This window comes from Carcharodon carcharias, chromosome 1 (genome assembly GCF_017639515.1).
Source record: "Carcharodon carcharias isolate sCarCar2 chromosome 1, sCarCar2.pri, whole genome shotgun sequence".
In the NCBI taxonomy this organism is placed as follows: domain Eukaryota; kingdom Metazoa; phylum Chordata; class Chondrichthyes; order Lamniformes; family Lamnidae; genus Carcharodon; species Carcharodon carcharias.
In genome coordinates this window covers 227060879-227079704 of record NC_054467.1, presented here as the reverse complement: position 1 = coordinate 227079704, position 18826 = coordinate 227060879, and the positions used below count along the sequence as shown (strand labels likewise).

Here is an 18826-nt window from a genome sequence, read left to right as displayed (position 1 = left end):
AAAAGACATTGCAAGAGCTTTTGCAAGTATATAAAAAAGAGACCAGCTAGACCATTAAGGGTAGGGACAGAAGAAGTGATTATGGGGAATGAGGCAATGGCAGAGATGTTGAACAGATATTGGTGCCTGTCTTAAAAGTAGAAGACACAAATTATAGACCAAAAACAAAGAGTTACCAAGGAGCTAATAAGAGTGATGAAGTGAAAATAATTAATATCAGTAGAAAAAAGTAATTGGAGAAACTCAAGGGACTAAAAGCCATCAAATCCCCAGCATCTGATGGCCTAAATACAAGAACATAGGAACACAGGAACAGGAGTAGGCCATTTGGTCCTTCAAGCCTGCTCCACTATTCAAAAGATCTTGGTTGTCCTGGTTCAGCTCCACTTTCCTGCCAGTCTCCTATAATCCTTGACTCTCTTGCCTAACAAAAATCTGTCTAACTCTGCCTTGAATAAATTCTCAGCCTCCACTACTTTCTGGGGAAGAGAATTCCACACCCAAAGACCCTTTGGGAGAAAACAATTCTCATCTCTCTCTTAAAAGTGAGTTGTCCTATTTTTAAACTATGTCCTCAAGTTTTGGTCTCCCCTACAATAGGAAACATTCTCTGGGTATACATTCTCCCCTACAATAGGAAATATTCTCTGGGTATACATTCTCCCCTACAATAGGAAATATTCTCTGGGTATACATCCTATCAAGTCCATTCAGGAAATTATCTATTTCAATAAGATCACCTCTCATTTTTCTAAACTTCAATGGACTTCATAGACCAACCTGTTCAACCTTTTCTTTTTCAGAAAACAACCTCTTCATTGCCAGAATGAGTCCAGTGAACCTACTCTGAACTGCTTCCAAAATAATGATATCTTCTTTTAAATAAGGAGACCAAAACTACACACACTACTACGAATGAGGTTTCACCAAGGCCCTATACAGCTGCAGTAAATCTTCCCCACTTTTATATTCCATTCCTCTTGTAATAAATACGAACATTCCATTTTCCTTCCTAACCATTTGCTGTACCAGCATATTAATTTTGTGAGATTCATGTACCAGGACACCTAGATCCCTCTGTACCACTGAGTTCTGCAATCTTTCTCAATTTAAATAGTGTACTGCTTTTCCTGTCAAAGTTTACAATTTTACATTTACCCACATTATAGTCCATTTGCCAAATTTTTGCTCACTCATTTAACCTGTCGATGTCTTTGCAGACTATCTATCCCCTCATGACAACTCACTTTCCTCCCTATCTTGGTGTCATCGGCAAATTTAGCAACAATACATTTGGTGCCTTCACATATAAGATTGAAACAAATTGTAAATAGTTGAGGACCCAGCACTGATCCACTAGTTACAGCTTGCCAACCTGTAGAATACCCATTTATCCTTACTCTCAGCTTCCTGTTAGCCAACCAATCCTTTATCCATGCTAATATGTTACCCACTACAACATGTGCCCTTATTTTGTGCAGTAACCTTTGCTGTGGTATCTTATCAAATGCCTTTTGCAAATCCAAAAGAGTTCTAAAAGAGGTAGTTGCAGAGAGAGTGGATGCACTGGTTATGATTTTCCAAAATTCCTTCAATTTAGTCTACTGCATTCGTTGCTCCCAATGCGGTTTCCTCTACATTGGAGAAACCAAACGCAGACTGGGTGACTGCTCTGCAGAACACTTTAGGTCTGTCCGCAAGCATTACCCAGACCTCCCTGTGGCTTGCCATTTCAACACACCACACTGCTCTCATGCCCACATGTCTGTCCTTGGCCTGCTGCAATGTTCCAGTGAAGCTCAATGCAAACTGGAGGAACAGCACCTCATCTTCCAACTAGGCACTTTACAGCCTTCTGGACTGAATATTGAGTTCAACAATTTTAGATCATGAACTCTCTCCTCCATCCCCACCCCCTTTCCGATTTTCCCCTTCCTTTTGTTTTTTCCAACAATTTATATAGATTTTTCTTTTCCCACCTACTTCCATTATTTTTAAGTGTCTTTCCATCCATTGTTTTATCTCTATTTTTAGCCTATTTCGATCCCTTCCCCCCACCTCACCCCAACTAGGGCTATCTGTACCTTGCTCATCCTGCTTTCTACTCTTAATTAGCACATTCGTTTAGATAATATCACCTTCAACACCTCTTTGTTCTTTTGCCTGTGACATCTTTTGGTTATCGCCACCTATCACTGGCCCTCTATCCAGCTCTTCTTGTCCCAACCCCCCCCCCCCTTAAACCAACTTATATTTCACCTCTTTTCTATTGTTACTTAGTTCTGTTGAAGGGTCATTCAGACTTGAAATGTTAACTGCACTCCTCTCCACAGATGCTGCCAGACCTGCTGAGTTTTTCCAGGTACTTTTGTTTTTGTTTTAGATAAAAGGCAGCCAGTAGACATAGGGTAGGATTTTCGGGTCATCCAGTGGGCCCAGGAGCGGCCAGGGAACGGTCCGCTGCCCACGATTGGCCCCCAGCCGTGATTTAATTGGCCATCCAGTGTGAAAGGTGCACTGAAAGGCTCAGTGCTGCCAGGATGGGCGCGGGAGGAGTGCAAGTGCAAAAGTCTGCGCATATGTGGGGGAGTACGCACTGAAGCTGCCTCAGGGAGCTGAACAATTTTAAAATCAAAAATAAAGATTTTTAAAATCTGAAAAAATGTCCTGACATGGGACTAACTCTCAATAACATAAACAGAATAAAAATTCAGCTCAAGAGTAAAGATTTATTTTTTATTTGTGAAAACCTAATCCTGCCCAAGGATGAGGTTTGCTTAAAAAAAAAATTAAAAGGCCACCTGGACAATTCACCCGTCCGTCAACCATAAGGTTGGATGGGCAGCGAAAAAAGGTTTAAATTAATTGAATAAGGGCCTTAATAGGCCTCTTAATTATCAGTGGGCAGGCTGCTGACTCTCAGTGCGCCTGCCAACCGAAATACAACACTATCTGGTCAGGCACACGCCCATCCTGCCCATAGTGTACTTGGATTTCCAAACGAATTAATATGCAAGATATGGGCCCATGAAGATGAGGGTAATACATTAGCATGGATGAAGGATTGGTTAACAGACAGTAAGCAGAGAGAGGGGATAAACAGGGTATTTTCAAGTTGGCAGGCTATAACAAGTGGAATGCCATTAGAGCTGCAGTCTCAACTATTTACAATATATGTCAATGAATAGTCAAAAAGAACAAGAGTAATGTAGCTAAGTTTGCAGATAATACAAAATGGGAGTGTAAGCTCTGTGAGGAGGACACAGAATATAAACAAGTTAAGTGAATGGACAACAAGGTAGCACATGGAGTAAATTATGGGGGAGTATGAGGTTATTCGTTTTGGTAATAAGAATGTCATTATTTTGAACACGTCTATCAAATTTCCTCTTAACCTGCTCTGCTTCAAGAAGGACAACTCCAGTTTCTCTAGACATTCCACGTAACTGAAGTCCTGCACCCTGGTACTATTTTGGGAGGTCTCCTCTGCATCCTCTTTCAGGCCATCATATCTTTTCTGAAGTGTGGTGCCTAAATCGGGCAAAATCCAGAAGGAGGCTACTTAGCCCATCAGTCTGCACCAGCTCACCAAATGAGCAATTTACCTTGTGTCATTTCCCCCTCCTTCTCCTCATAACCCTGCACATTCTTCCTTTTCAGATAACAATCCAATTCCCTTCTGAATGCCTTGTTTGAACCTGCCTCCACCACACTCTCAGGCAGTGCATTCCCAAACCCCAACCACTTGCTGAATGAAAAAGTTTTTCCTCATGTCTCCTTTGCTTCTTTTGCCAATTACTTCAAATCTGTAAACTCTCTTTTTGATCCTTTCATGAGTGGCAACAGTTTCTCCCTATCTACCCGGTCCTGGCCCCTCAAGACTTTAGGTACCTCAATCAAAACTTCTTTCAGTCTTCTATTCCCCAAGAAAAACAGTCCCAGCTTCTCCAATCCATCTTCATAACTCAATTTTCTCATCCCTGGAATCATTCTCATGATTCTTTTCTGCATTCTCTCCAATGCCTTCAAATCTGAAATGATTTGATCAAATCAGATGGACTAACCATCGTTAGGATTCGATTAGGGACTGTTAACAGTTAAAAAGAAATTCAAATACCTCATTTTAACCAATAGGACTACTCCACAAGATTTCATTTTTAAAAAGCAAAATCACAAACTTTATTGTATATAAAAGACAAACAAAAAAAACCATGAAATTAACAAAATGTATCTTATGCGCTCAGGTTTACTTCTTACTTCCCCCAAGAATTCTCACGTAAGACACATTAACTTTAAAGTTATTTACTTCTATCTGGACCACCATAAGTATGCTACAGTCCTCTAGAGAATTCTCCTCAGCTCCAGCTGTTTTCAGAAGTAAAACTTTAATTTATCATTTCCCGACTTTGGATGCCTCACTCCCTTGTTCCTGTTACATGCTCAAAGCTTTCCAGCTCATCTAGTTGATTACTTTCTTTTTCACAAGACTCTGTGGAGACCACTGTAGACTCTTCCACTAGCTTCAAAATTGGCAACCTTCCAGCTTCTGTTCCCTCACAAAATTCTAACTGGGATTAAGCTAGCCACGCAATGAAAGAAGTTGTTTTTGTCATGCTGCTTACAGTGCAGGTCAAACAAACATTTCTTCTCTCAGTGAGCTGCAAACTGCTCACACTAGTTCCAAGCTGCAACAAACTTTTCCAGCAAACACCCAGAGCAGAGGGACCTGGGTGGATATGTGCATAAGTCATTGAAGATGGCAGGATAGGTTGAGAGAGTGATTAATAAAACATGCAGTGTCCTAGGCTTATTAATAGGGGCACAGAGTAAAAGCGCAAAGAAGTCTCAAAGGAAGTTACAAAGTCACAAAAAAGGAACGAAACCGGACGGACCACCTGGCATCGACCTAGGCACCGGAAACAACAACAGCAATCTCAGCCCGATCAAAAGTGCTCCTTACTTAAATTTGGGGGCTAGTGCCAAAATTTGGAGAGCTGTCTCACAGACTAGTCAAGTAACAGCCTGACTTAGTCATCCTCACAGAATCATACCTAATAGATAAAGCCCCAAACACCACCATCACCATCCGTGGGTATGTCATGTCCCAGCCACAGGGCTGGCCTGCAGAGGTGGCAGCACAGTGGTATATGGTCAGGAGGGAGTTGCCCTGAGAGTCCTCAACTTCCGCTCCGGACCCCAAGAAGTCTCATGGCATCAGTCAAACATGGGCAATAAAACCTCCTGCTGATTACCACGTACCGCCCTCCCTCAGCTGATGAATCAGTGCTCCTCCATGTGGAACACCACTTGGATGAGGCACTGAGGGTGGCAAGGACACAGAATGTACTCCGGGTGGTGGACTTCAATGTCCATCACCAAGAGTGGCTCGGCAACACCAGTACTGACCGAGCTGGCCGAGTCCTAAAGAACATAACTGCTATACTGAGTCTGCGGCAGATGGTGAGAGAACCAACAAGAGAGAAAAACATACTTGACCTCATCCTCACCAATCTGCCTGCTGCAGATGCATCTGTCCATGACAGTCTCAGTAGGTGTGACCACAGCACAGACGTTGCAGGGGCAAAGTCTCAGCTTCGCATTGAGGATACCCTCCATCGTGTTGTGTGGCACTACCACTGTGCTAAATGGGATAGATTTCGAACAGATCTAGGAACACAAGACTGGGCATCCATGAGGCGCTGTGGGCCATCAGCAGCAGCAGAAATGTACTCGAACACAATCTGTGACTACATGGCCTGGCATATCCCCCACTCTACCATTACCATCAAGTCAGTGGATCAACCCTGGTTCAATGAAGAGTGCAGGAGAGTATGCCAGGAGCAGCACCAGGCATATATAAAAATGAGGTATCAACCTGGTGAAGCTATAACACAGAACTACTTGCATGCCAAATAGCATAAGCAGCAAGCGATAGGCAGGGCTAAGCGATCCCACAACCAACAGATCAGATCTAAATTCTGCAGTCCTGCCACATCCAGCCGTGAATAGTGGTGGACAATTAAGCAACTCACTGGAGGAGGAGGCTCCACAAATATCCCCATCCTCCATGAAAGAAGAACCCAACACATCAGTGCAAAAGATAAGGCTGAAGCATTTGCTACAATCATCAGTCAGAAGTGCCGAGTGGATGATCCATCTCGGCCTCCCCCGGAGGTTCCCAACATCACAGATGCCAGTCCTCAGCCAATTTGATTCACCCAACGTGATATCAAGAAATGGCTGAAGGCATGGGATATTGCAAAGGCTATGGGCCTTGACAATATTCCGGCAATAGTACTGAAGACTTGTACTCCAGAACTTGCCGCACCCCTAGCCAAGCTACAACACTGGCATCTAGCCAGCTATGTGGAAAATTGTCCAGGTATGTCCTGTACACCAAAAGCAGGACAAATCCAACACGGCCAATTACCACCCCATAAGTCTACTTTCATCATCAGTAAATTAATGGAAGGGGTCATCAACAGTGCGATAGCAAGCGGCACTTGCTTGGCAATAACCTGCTCACTGACGCTCAGTTTGGGTTCCGCCAGGGCCACTCAGCTCCTGACCTCATTACAGCCTTGGTTCAAACATGGACAAAAGAGCTGAACTCCCGAGGTGAGGTGAGAGTGGCTGCCCTTGACATAAAGGCAGCATTTGGCCGAGTATGGCATTAGGGAGCCCTAGCAAAACTGGAGTCAATGGGAATCAGGGGGAAAACTCTCTGCTGATTGGAGTCATACCTAGCACAAAGGAAGAAGGTTGTGGCTGTTGGAGATCAGTCATCTTAACTCCAGGACATCACTGCAGGAGTTCCTCATGGTAGTGTCCTCAGCCCAGCCATCTTCTGCTACTTCATCAATGGCCTTACTTCCATCATAAGGTTAGAAGTGGAGTTGTTCGCTGATGATTGCACAATGTTCAGCACCATTCGCGATTCCTCAGATACTGAAGCAGTCCATGTCCAAATGAAGCAAGACTTGGACAATATCCAGGCTTGGACTGACAAGAGGCAAGTAACATTCATGCCACACAAGTGTCAGGCAATGACCGTCTCCAACAAGAGAGAATCCAACCATCGCCCCATGATGTTCAATGGCATTACCATCACTTAATCCCCCACAATCAACATCCTGGTGGTTATCTTTGATCAGAAACTGAACAGGACTAGCCATATAAACACTGCGGCTACAAGAGCAGGTCAGAGGCTTGGAATAGTGCGACGAGTAACCCACCTCCTTACTCCCTAAAGCCTGCCCACCATCTACAAGGCACAAGTCAGGAGTGTGATGGAATACTCCCCCTTGCCTGAATGAGTGCAGCTCCCACAATACAAGAAGCTTCATACCATCAAGGACAAAACTGACCGCTTGACCGACAAACATTCACTCCCTCCACCACTGACGCACAGTAGCAGCAGTGTGTACCACCTACAAGAAGCACTGCAGGAATTCACCAAGGATCCTTCAACAGCACCTTCCAAACCCACGACCACTCCCATCTAGAAGAACAAGGGCAGCAGATACCACCACCTAGAAGTTCCCATCTAAGTCACTCACCATCCTGACTTGGAAATATATCACCGCTCCTTCACTGTTGCTGGGTCAAGATCCTGGAACTCTCTTCCTAACAGCACTGTGGGTGTATCCACACCACATGGACTGCTTCAGTATCTGAGGAAGACAGCTCACCACCACCTTCTCAAGGGCAACTAGGGACGGGCAATAAATGCTGGCCCAGCCAGCAAAGCCCACATCCCATGAATGAATAAGAAGAAAAGTTATGTGGAACTTGTATAAGACTCTAGTTCGGCCTCAGCTGCAGTATTGCGTACAGTTCTGGGCACCACACTTTAGGAAGGATGTGAAGGCTTTGGAGAGAGTGCAGGAAAGATTCATAGGGTTAGTTCCAGGGATGAGGAACTTAAGTTATGAAGATAGATGGGAGAAGTTAGGATTGTTTTCTTTGCAGAAAAGGTGGCTGAGAGGAGATTTGATAGGGATATTCAAAATCTTGAGGGGTCTGGACAGAGTAGGGCAAAGCCGTTTCGCTCAGGAAAGAATTGAGAATAAGAGGGCACAGATTTAAAATAATTGGCAAAAGAAGCAAAAGCGATATGAGAAAAAACCTTTGCATGCAGCGAGTGGTTAATGTCTGAGATGTCTGAAATGCCCGAGAGTGTGGTCGAGGCAGGTTCAATCGAAGCATTCAAAAGGGAATTAGACTGCGATCCGAAAAGGAAGAATGTGCAGGGTTTTGGGGAGAAGATGGGAGAATGGCTCTAAGTGAATTGCTCATTCTCAGAGTTGGTACAGACACGGTGGGCCAAATGGCGCTTTCTGCACTCTAACAATTCTGTGACAAAAACCATGAACTAAATATTTGCAACACCGTATAACCACTCTGGCTACATCTACCTGCAGTAATGTCCTAGGGCTGAGATGATTAGCCTCCAACAACCACAACCATTTTCCTTTGTACTAGTGGAGAGTCTCCCCACATCCCCCCAGCCCCCTTCCCATTGACTTCAACTTTGCTAGGGCTCCTGCATACTTGGTCAAATGCTGCCTGATGTCAAGGACAATCACTCTTACCTAACTGCTGGATCTCAACTCTTTTGTCCATGCTTGGATCAAGGCTGCAAGAGGTCTGGAGCTAAATGGCCTTGGGGAAACCCAAACTGGGCACTGGTGAGCAGGCAGGGGGAAAGGCCACTGTCTAAGGCCTTTCAGCCATACTCCACCAAGAGGCTGAAAACTGTGTAGAACCTCTCGGGCTGTGTGCTGGACATTGTATGTATACAGTAAAGATCACATGTATTGCAATTGTATTGAAGCACCTCAGAATGAAACATATCTATAGGGGAAAGTTAAATATTATTTCATGACCATTTTGAAATGATTTGGAATGTTCTTTTAGATATTTTATGAATAAAGTGATTTTGGGAAAAAGTACTGAGCATCGGTGAGCAGGTTGTTGCTGAGCAAGTGCAGCTTGATAGCGCTGTTGACGACACGTTCCATCACTTTGCTGGTGATCGAGAGTAGACTAAAAGGGCAGTAATTAGGGGGAGGTAGTGGCATACTGATATTGTCACTACCAATATTCCAAAGACCAAGGGTAATGCTGTGGAGAACAGGTTCTAATTCAACCACAGCAGATGGTAAAATTTGTATTCAATAAAAATCTGAAATTAAAAGTCTAATGATAACCACAAACCACTGCCAATTGTCATAAAAACCCATCTGGTTTACTAATGCCCTTTAGGGAAGGAAAATCTGCTATCCTTACCACATCTGACTTCAGGCCCACAGAAATGGTGTTTGACTTTGAGTGCCCCTGAACAAGGGCAATTAGGGATTGCCAATAAATGCTGGCCGAGCCAGCGACACCCACATCCCATGGACAAATATAAAAAAGAATAAATTCGTCCAGCTTTTTGTGGACAGGACATCCCTGGGCAATTTTTCACATTGAGAGGCAACCTTATTGAAACATTTAGAGCAGGATTTTGAGTTTGGCGTGCGGGCATGGTCAGCGGGCCCGGGAGCAGCCAGGAAATGAGTTGCCGCCAGCAGTCGGTCCCAGACTGTGATTTCACGCTGGCTGGCCAATTAATGGACAGCCAGTGTGAGGCGCATGCCAATATGATCAGTGCTCATGGGTTGGGGGTGGGAGGAGGGCGAGCACTGAAGTCAGTGCAGTCGCGGGGGAGCGCTCACAAAAAGCTCCATGAAGGCAGGGAGCTGCTTCAGGGAGCTGAAGACTTCAAAAGTATCAAATAAAGAGTTTTAAATCCAGAAAAAAACGTCCACACAACAAGCAGTCACCTGAGCATAGACATTATAAAAATTCTGTGCATAGATTTTTAAAAAATTTAATAAAGGAAACTTCATCCCACCCTTGGATGAGGTTTCCTGAAGAATGCAAAGGCTGGCTGGCCGATTCGCCTGCCCAACAATTTTGCCCGTAAGATTCTTAGGGGACTTGACAGGGTAGATGTTGGAAGGTTGTTTCCCCTTTTGGGAGAGTCTGGGACCAGAGGGCATAACTTCAGAAGATAGATGAGGAGTAATTTCTTCTCAGACGGTAGTGAACCTGTGGATTCTTTACCATAGGGGGCTGTAGAGCTGGGTTAAGTATATTCAAGGCTGAGTCAGATAGATTTTTAATCAGTAAGGAAACCTTGGGTTATAGGGAAAAGGCAGGAAAGTGGAGCTGAGGGTTATCAAATCAGCCATGATCTCACTGAATAGTGGAGCAGATTCAATGGGCCGAATGGCCTACTTCTGCTCCTACGTCTTATGGTCTTATTGTCAAGTAGGTGCCAGTGTTTTATCTGTGCTGAAACAGCTTTGCTGGGGCACAGCTAGCTCTGGAGAATAAGTCTTCAGTATTACAGTCAGAATGTTGTCAGGGACCATAGCCTTAACAGTATCCTGTGCCTTCAATACATTTCTTGAAATCACATGAAGTGAACCGATTGGTTCATGTTTGGCATGTGATAGGGACCTTAGGAGGCTGAGACGGATCATCCACACCACACTTCTTGCTGAAGATGGTTGCAAATGCCTTGTGTTTTGCACTGAGAATAGGGATGACTGTGGAACTTCCTCCCCCCATTAATTGTTTAATTTTCCACAATTCGCTGCTGGATGTGGCAGGACTGCAGACATTTGATCTGACTCGTTCGTCGTGGGATCATTTTGCTCTATCACATGCTGCTTCTGCTATTTAGTATGCATGTAGTCCTGTGTTGCAGCTTCATGAAGTTGGCACCTCATTTTCACGTGCACCTAGTGTTGCTCCTGGCTGGCATACTATCCTACACTCCTCATTGAACCAGGGTTAATCCCTAGTTTACAAAAGCAAAATATTGCAGATGCTGATACAGAGAGTGTCAATATGCTGGTTAGGATTTTCCAAAATTCAGCAGATTGGAAGTTATAAAACGTGACACTGCAATTCAAGAAAGGAGGGGGAGAGAAAACAGGGAACTACAGGCTAGTTAGCCTGACGTCAATCATCAGGTAAATATTGGAATATATTATTAAGTAAGTCTTAACAATATACTTAGAAAGTCACAGTATGATCAGACAAAGTCACATGGTTTAGTGAAGGCAAATCATGTTAAATAAATTAGAGATTTTTTAAGGATGTAACTAGTAGGGTAGATAAAGGGTAACTAATAGATGTAGTATATTTGGTTTTCCAAAAAGCAATTAATAAGAGGCCATACAAAAGGTTAAATATGCATGATAAGGGTTCCTGGAGACAGGAGATACTATAAATGGAGGGTTGGTTAACAGGCATACAACAAAAAAGTAGGGATAAATGAGGCATTTTCAAGTTGGTAGGCTGTGACAAGTGGAGTGCCACATGGGTCAGTGCTGGGGCCTCAGCAATTAACTTGGATGAAGAGATTAACGTACCTAACAAAGAGATTAACCTACCTAAATTAATACAAAACTAGGCTGGAATACAAGTTGTGAGGAGGAAACAAATAGGCTGCAAAGAGATATAGGTAGGTAAGTGAGTCGGCAACAAGGTGGCAGATGGAATATAAGGGGAAGTGTGAAATTGTTCATCTTGGTTGTAAGAATGGAAAAGCACAATTTTTTCCAAAGGTGTGAAACTATCAGCTGTTGATATGAAGAGAAACTTGGGTGAACTTGTACAAGAAAGTTAGCGTGCAGTTATATGAACATACTTACGAACAAGGAGCAGGGGTAGGGCACTCAGGCCTTCAAGACAAAACAAGAGGGAGGCAATGGTATTGTCGCTGAACCAGTGAACCCAGGGAAATGCTCTGGGGACACGGGTTTGAATCCCGCCATGGCAGATGGTGGAATTTGAATTTAATTAAAAAAATCTGGAATTAAAAGTCTGATGATGACCATGAAACCATTGTTGATTGTTGTAAAAACCCATCTGGCCCTTCAGGGAAGGAAATCTGCCGTCCTTACCTGGTCTGGCCTACATGTGACTCCAGATCCTGTGGTTGACTCTTAAATGCCCTCTGAACATGGCAATAAATGCTGGCCTAGCCAGTGACTCCCACATCCCATGAATGAATTTTTAAAAAAATCCTCTCCACATCCACTCTATCACAACCCTTCAGGATCTTAAAAACTTTGATCAAGTCACCAATTACTCTTCTAAACACCAGTGGAAATAAGACCCTTGACATTTAATGGCATTACCATCACTGAATCCGCCACCATCAACATCCTGGGGGTTGCCATTGACCAGAAACTGAATTGGACTAGCCATATTAATACAGTGGCTACAAAAGCAGGTCAGAGGCTAGGAATCCTGCTGATTCTGATGAGTAATCCTGATGAGTAATTCACCTCCTGACTCCCCAAAGCCTGTCCACCACCTACAAGGTACAAGTCAGGAGTTTGATGGAGTACACCCCACTTGCCTGGACGAGTGCATCTCCCACAACACTCAAGAAGCTCGACACCGTCCAGGACAAAGCAGCTTGCTTGACTGACACCACATCCACAAACATTCATTCCCTCCACCACCAATGCACAGTAGCAGTGTGTACCATCTACAAGATGCACTGTAGGAACTCACCAAGCATCCTTATACAGCACCTTGCAAACCCACATCTAGAAGGAAAAGGGCAGAAGATAGATGGGAACACCACAAGCTGGATGTTCCCGTCCAAGTCACTTACCATCCTGACTTGGAACTATATCGCCGTTCCTTCACTGTCACTGGGTCAAAATCCTGGAACTCCCTTCCTAACAGCACTGTGAGTATACCTGTACCACATGGACTGCAGCAGTTCAAGGCAGCAGCTCACCACCACCTTCTCCCAGGCAACTAGGGATGGGCAATAGCCAGCAAAGCCCACATTCCATGAATGTAAATTAAAAAACCTAACCTGTCCAACCTTTCCTTATAAAACACCCTGTCCATTCCTGGTATTGGTCCAGCAAACCTTCTCTGAACTGCTTCCAACGCATTTACATTGTTCCTTAAATAAAGTGACCAATACTGTCCACAGAACCTCAGATGTGGTAGGCAAATGGCATGTTAGCCTTTACTGCAAGGGATTTGGAGTATAAGAACAAAGAAGTCTTGCCACAGTTGTACACAGCTTTGGTGAAGCCACACCTGGAATCCCATGTGCAGTTTTGGTCTCCATATTTACTTGCATTAGAGACAGTACAGCGAAGGTTCACTAGATCGGTCTCTGAGATGAGGGGTTGGTAGGGTTCTTCTTGTCCTTAACTTCCATCCATCATGGTAGTGGAAGGGAATGGAAGGTGGCGGGGAGGGGGACCTCGATTGAGGAAAAGGGAAGACATATTAGAAGAATAAGTACGGAAGGTTATATCATCTGAACAGGTGCGAATGAAATTGAGAAATTGGGAGAATGGAACAGAGTCCTTACAGAAAGCAGGTTGTGAGGAAGTGCAGTTAAGGTAGCTGTGGGGGTCCGTGTGCTTATAGTAAATATTAGTTGATTGCTATCTCCATTTCTGGGGTTAGGCTAAGTCCAGAAACGGAAGGGAAGAGTCAGAGATAGACGAGGTGAAGAGTGGAAAGAGCGTCCTGCAGTCAGCATCGCGGTGAAGCAGTCTGGGAAGAGCGTCCTGCAGTCAGCATCGCGGTGAAGCAGTCTGGGAAGAGCGTCCTGCAGTCAGCATCGCGGTGAAGCAGTCTGGGAAGAGCGTCCTGCAGTCAGCATCGCGATGAAGCAGTCTGGGAAGAGCGTCCTGCAGTCAGCATCGCGATGAAGCAGTCTGGGAAGAGCGTCCTGCAGTCAGCATCGCGCTGAAGCAGTCTGGGAAGAGCGTCCTGCAGTCAGCATCGCGATGAAGCAGTCTGGGAAGAGCGTCCTGCAGTCAGCATCGCGATGAAGCAGTCTGGGAAGAGCGTCCTGCAGTCAGCATCGCGGTGAAGCAGTCTGGGAAGAGCGTCCTGCAGTCAGCATCGCGGTGAAGCAGTCACTTCAAAAAGTGACGTCAGTACAAAGGTGAGAGCTAATTGCTGAATAGTGGGAAAGTGTTTTTCCCCAGTTTAAAATAGATTAAGCTAAGGAAAGGTAAGGGTTCTAGTTTTAATTTAAAGTACATAAATAATAACTTTTTTTTAAAACTGTACTTAATTTAAAGTAAGGGTTTTCTTTTCAACTAGAGGCATGGCGGGGCAGCTCATTCCCGTCTTATGTGCTGCCTGCAACACGTAGGAAGTCCTAGACGTTCCTTGCGCTCTGACCGACCACATGTGCAGGAAGGGCCACCAGCTGCAGCTACTTGAACTCCGAGTTTCGGAACTTGAGCGGCAGCTGGAGGCATTGAGGTGCATCCGCGAGGCTGAGTGTTTCGTGAATAGCATGTTTCTGGACGTGACCACCCCACAGCTTATGGAAGTGTAGGCAGAGAAGGAATGAGTGACCATCTGTCAGAAGAAAGGTGTCAGGCAGTTAGTCAGGAAATCCCAAGCTGCATCTCACTTGGTAACAGTTTTTCTATGTTGGAAAATGGTGGGAGTGACGGTTCCTCTGGGGAGTGCACCCACGCTCGTGGCACAATGAGTGGCTCAGCTGCACGGTGGGGGCGGGGGGGGGAGATGAAAATGAGGGGAAGAGCTATAGTGGTAGGAGACTTGATAATAAGGTCAACAGACAGGTGTTTCTGTGGCTGTAGACGTGACTTCAGGGTGATATGTTGCCTCCCTGGTGCCAGGGTCAAGGATGTCACTGAGCGGCTGCAGGGCTTTCAAAAGGGAGAAGGCAAACAGACAGAGATCACGGCACGTATTGGTACCAAAGACGTAGGTAGGAAGAGGGATGAGGTTCTGAGTGCAGGATTTAGGGAGCTAGGAAACAGATTAAAAAACAGGACCTCAAAATATAGTAATCTCTGGATTACATCCAGTGATACGTGTTATTGAGTATAGAAATAGGTTAGCCCAGATGAATGCATGGCTGGAGAGATAGTGCAGGACTGAGGGCTTTAGATTTCTAGGACATTGGGACCGTTACTGGGGGTGGTGGGAGCTGTACAAGGCGGATGGGGTGCACCTGAACCGGAATGGGACCAACCTGCGAAGACATTTGCAAGTGCAGCTGGGGAGGGTTTGAACTAACTTGGCAGGGAGATGGGATCCTGAGAGGAGTTTCAGCAGGGGGAGATGCACAGCCAAAATTAGAAGAGAGAGCAAGTGAGTCTGGAAGGCATAGAAATTAGAGGCCAGTTAAGGCACAAGGGAGTTTGGCAAGGTTGGATGGTATTTATTTTAATGCAAGGAGTCTGACAAATAAGGCAAATGAGTTCAGGGCACAAATTAACACATGGTAGTATGGCACAAAAACAAAAATAGCTGGGAAAACTCAGGTCTGACAGCATCTGAGGAGAGGAATACAGTTAACGTTTCGAGACCGTTCCCTCCGAGATACCCTGGTCCACTCCTCCATCACCCCCTACACCTCAATACCCTCCCATGGCACCTTCCCATGCAACCGCAGAAGATGCAACACCTGCCCCTTTACTTCCCCCCTCCTCACCGTCCAAGGGCCCAAACACCCCTTTCAAGTGAAGCAGCACTTCACTTGCACTTCCCTCAATTTAGTCTACTGCATTCGCTGCTCCCAATGCGGTCTCCTCTACATTGGAGACACCAAACGCAGTCTGGATGACTGCTTTGCGGAACACCTTCGATTTGTCCGCAAGCACAGCCCAGACCTCCATGTCGCTTGCCATTTCAACACACCACCCTGCTCTCATGTCCACATGTCTGTCCTTGGCCTGCTGCAATGTTCCAGTGAAGCTCAATGCAAACTGGAGGAACAGTACCTCATCTTCCGATTAGGCACTTTACGGCCTTCTGGACTTAACATTGAGTTCAACAACTTCAGATCATGAACTCCCTCCTCCATCCCCACCCCCTTTCTTCTAATAATTTATCATTTTTTTTTTTAAATATATTTTTCTTTTCCCACCTATTTCTATTATTTTAAAATTTATTTCCATCCATTGTTTTATCTCCACCTTTTAGTCCATTTCAATTCCTTCCCCCTACCCCACCCCCACTAGGGCCATCTGTCAATGGCTCGTCCTGTTTTCTACCCTTAATGTCACAATTAGCACATTCCTTAGCTAATATCATCAACGTCAACACCCCTTTTGTCAATGACATCTTTGGCAATCTCTTCTTTGCCTCCACCAATCACTGGCCTTCTAACCAACTCTATCTGTCCCAACCCCCTCAAACAGCTTATATTTCACATCATTTCTATTTTTCTTTAGTTCTGATGTAGAGTCATACGGGCTCGAAACATTAACTGTATTCCTCTCCACAGATGCTGTCAGACCTGGAGTTTTTCCAGCTATTTTTGTTTTTGTTTCAGATTTCCAGCATTCGCAGTATATATCTCAGTATATGGAAGTATGATGTCATTGCTGTCACAGAGACATGATTGACAGAGGGGGAGGATTGGCAGCTCAATATTCCAGGGTATATGGTCTTCAGGTGAGACAGGGAAGGAGGTAAAAGAGGAGGGGGTTTCGCAATATTGATCAAGGAATCAATTACGGCAGTAAGGAGGAATGACATCTTAGAAGGCTCCTCAAATGAAGCCATATGGGTAGAACTGAAAAACAAAAAAGGAACAATCACATTGCTGGGAGTGTACTATAGACCCCCAAACAAACAGGGAGAAATAGAAGAGCAGCTTTGTAGGTAATTTCAGTTAAGTGTAAAAATAATAGGGTAGTAATAGTGGGGGATTTCAACTTTCCCAACATTAACTGGCTTAGTCATAGTGTGATAGGTTTAGAGAGAGTGGAATTCTTAAAATGCATCCAGGAGAGCTTTTTAAGCCAGTTCGTAGAAGGTCCTACAAGAGGGGGCGGTCCTGGACTTAATTTTAGGGAATGAAGCCAGGCAAGTGGTAGAAGTATCAGTGGGGAAGCATTTTGCAAATAGTGATCATAACTCCTTTAGATTCAAGGTTTTATGGAAAAGGACAAGGGTGGGTCAGAAGTCAGGAGTTCTAAACTGGGGGAATGTCGATTTTAATAAGATCAGATATGATTTGGCCAAAGTGGATTGGGAGATGCTACTTTTAGGTAAATCTGCATCAGAGCACTGGAAGGAATGAGGGAGAGTACAGGGCCAACATATTCCAGTTAAGGCAAAGGGTGGGATCAACAAATCCAGGAAACCCTGGATGTCGGGGAATATACAGGATTGGATAAAGGGAAAAAGAGAGGCTTATGGTGGATACTAAGGGCTCAAAACAGCGGAAGTCCACGAAGAGTACAGAATGTATAGGGGGGAAACTTAAAAAGAGGAAATTAGGAGAGCAATAAGGGGGCATGAGAAACATTGGCAGGTAAAATAAAGGAAAATCCAAAATTATTTTACAAGTACGTTAAAAGTAAGAGGATAACTAGGGAAAGAGTAGGGCCCATTAAGGACCTTAGTGGTAATTTGTGTGTGGAGCCAGAAGACCTAGGGAGAGTTACAAATGAATACTTTGTGTCGATGTTCACAAGTGAGAGGGATGACATGGGCTTGGAAATCAGGCAGAGGCACTGTGATATAATTAAATAAATTAGCATAGAAAGGGAGGAGGTTCTAAGTGGTCTGGCAGGCTTAAAACTAGATAAATCTCCAGGCCCGGATGATATGTATCCTAGGCTATTGAGTGAGGCAAGGGAGGAGATAGCAGGGGTGCTGGCAATAATTTTCAATACCTCTCTGGCCACAGGAGAGGTGCCAGAGGGCTGGGGGACAGCCAATGTGGTATCGTTATTCAAGAAGGGAGGAAGGGATAAACCTGGGAACTACAGGCCAGTCGGTCTAACCTCAGTGATGGGGAAACTACTGAAAGCAATTCTGAGCGACTGAATTAATCTATGCTTGGAGAGGCAGGGATCAATCAAAGACAGTCAGCATTTGACGTAGTCTACTTGGATTTGAGCAAGGCTTTTGATAAGGTCCCGACTGATAATGAAGGTGAGAGCCCATGGGATCCAAGGCAATTTGGCAAATTGGATCCAGAATTGGCTGAGTGGCAGGAAACAGAAGGTGATGGTCGAGGGGTGTTTTTGTGACTGGATGCCTGTGTCCAGTGGGGTTCCACAGGGATCGGTGTTGGGTCCCTTGCTGTTTGTGGTATTATATAAATGATTTAGACTTGAATGTAGGAGGGTTGATCAGTAAGTTCACAAATGACATGAAAATTGGTGGGGTGGTAAATAGTGAGGAGGATAGTCTTGGATTACAGGAGGATATAAACAGGCTGGTCAGATGGGCTGATCAGTGGCAAATGGAATTTTATCCAGATAAGTGTGAGGTGATGCACTTGCGCAGGACAAACGAGGTGCGGGAATACACGATAAATGGTAGGATCCTGGGAAGTACCGAGGATCAGAGGAACCTTGGTGTACGTGTCCACCGGTCTCTTAAGGTAGCAGGACAGGTAGATAAAATGGTTAAGAAGGCATATGAGATACTTGCCTTTATTAGCCGAGGCATAGAATAAATGAGCAGGGAGGTTATGCTGGAACTGTCTAAAATGCTGGTTAGGCCACAGCTAGAGTATTGCGTGCAGTTCTGGAATACACATTATAGGAAGGATGTGATTGCACTCGAGACAGTGCAGAGGAGATTTACCAGGATGTTGCCTGGGCTGGAGAGTTTTAGTTATGAGGAGAGATTGGATAGACTGGGGTTATTTTCCCTAGAGCAGAGAAGATTGAGGGGGGACATGATTGAGGTGTATAAAATTATGAGGGGCATAGATAGGGTAGACAGGAAGGAGCTTTTCCCTTTGGTGGAAGGATCAATAACCAGG

General features: G+C 44.8%; 1 protein-coding gene across 2 annotated transcripts in view; it reads right to left on the bottom strand.

The window, feature by feature from the left end:
• letm1 (leucine zipper-EF-hand containing transmembrane protein 1) overlaps positions 1 to 18826 on the bottom strand; it is a 122243-nt gene that overhangs the window by 59225 nt on the left and 44192 nt on the right. The gene's annotated exons all lie outside the window — the stretch shown is intronic.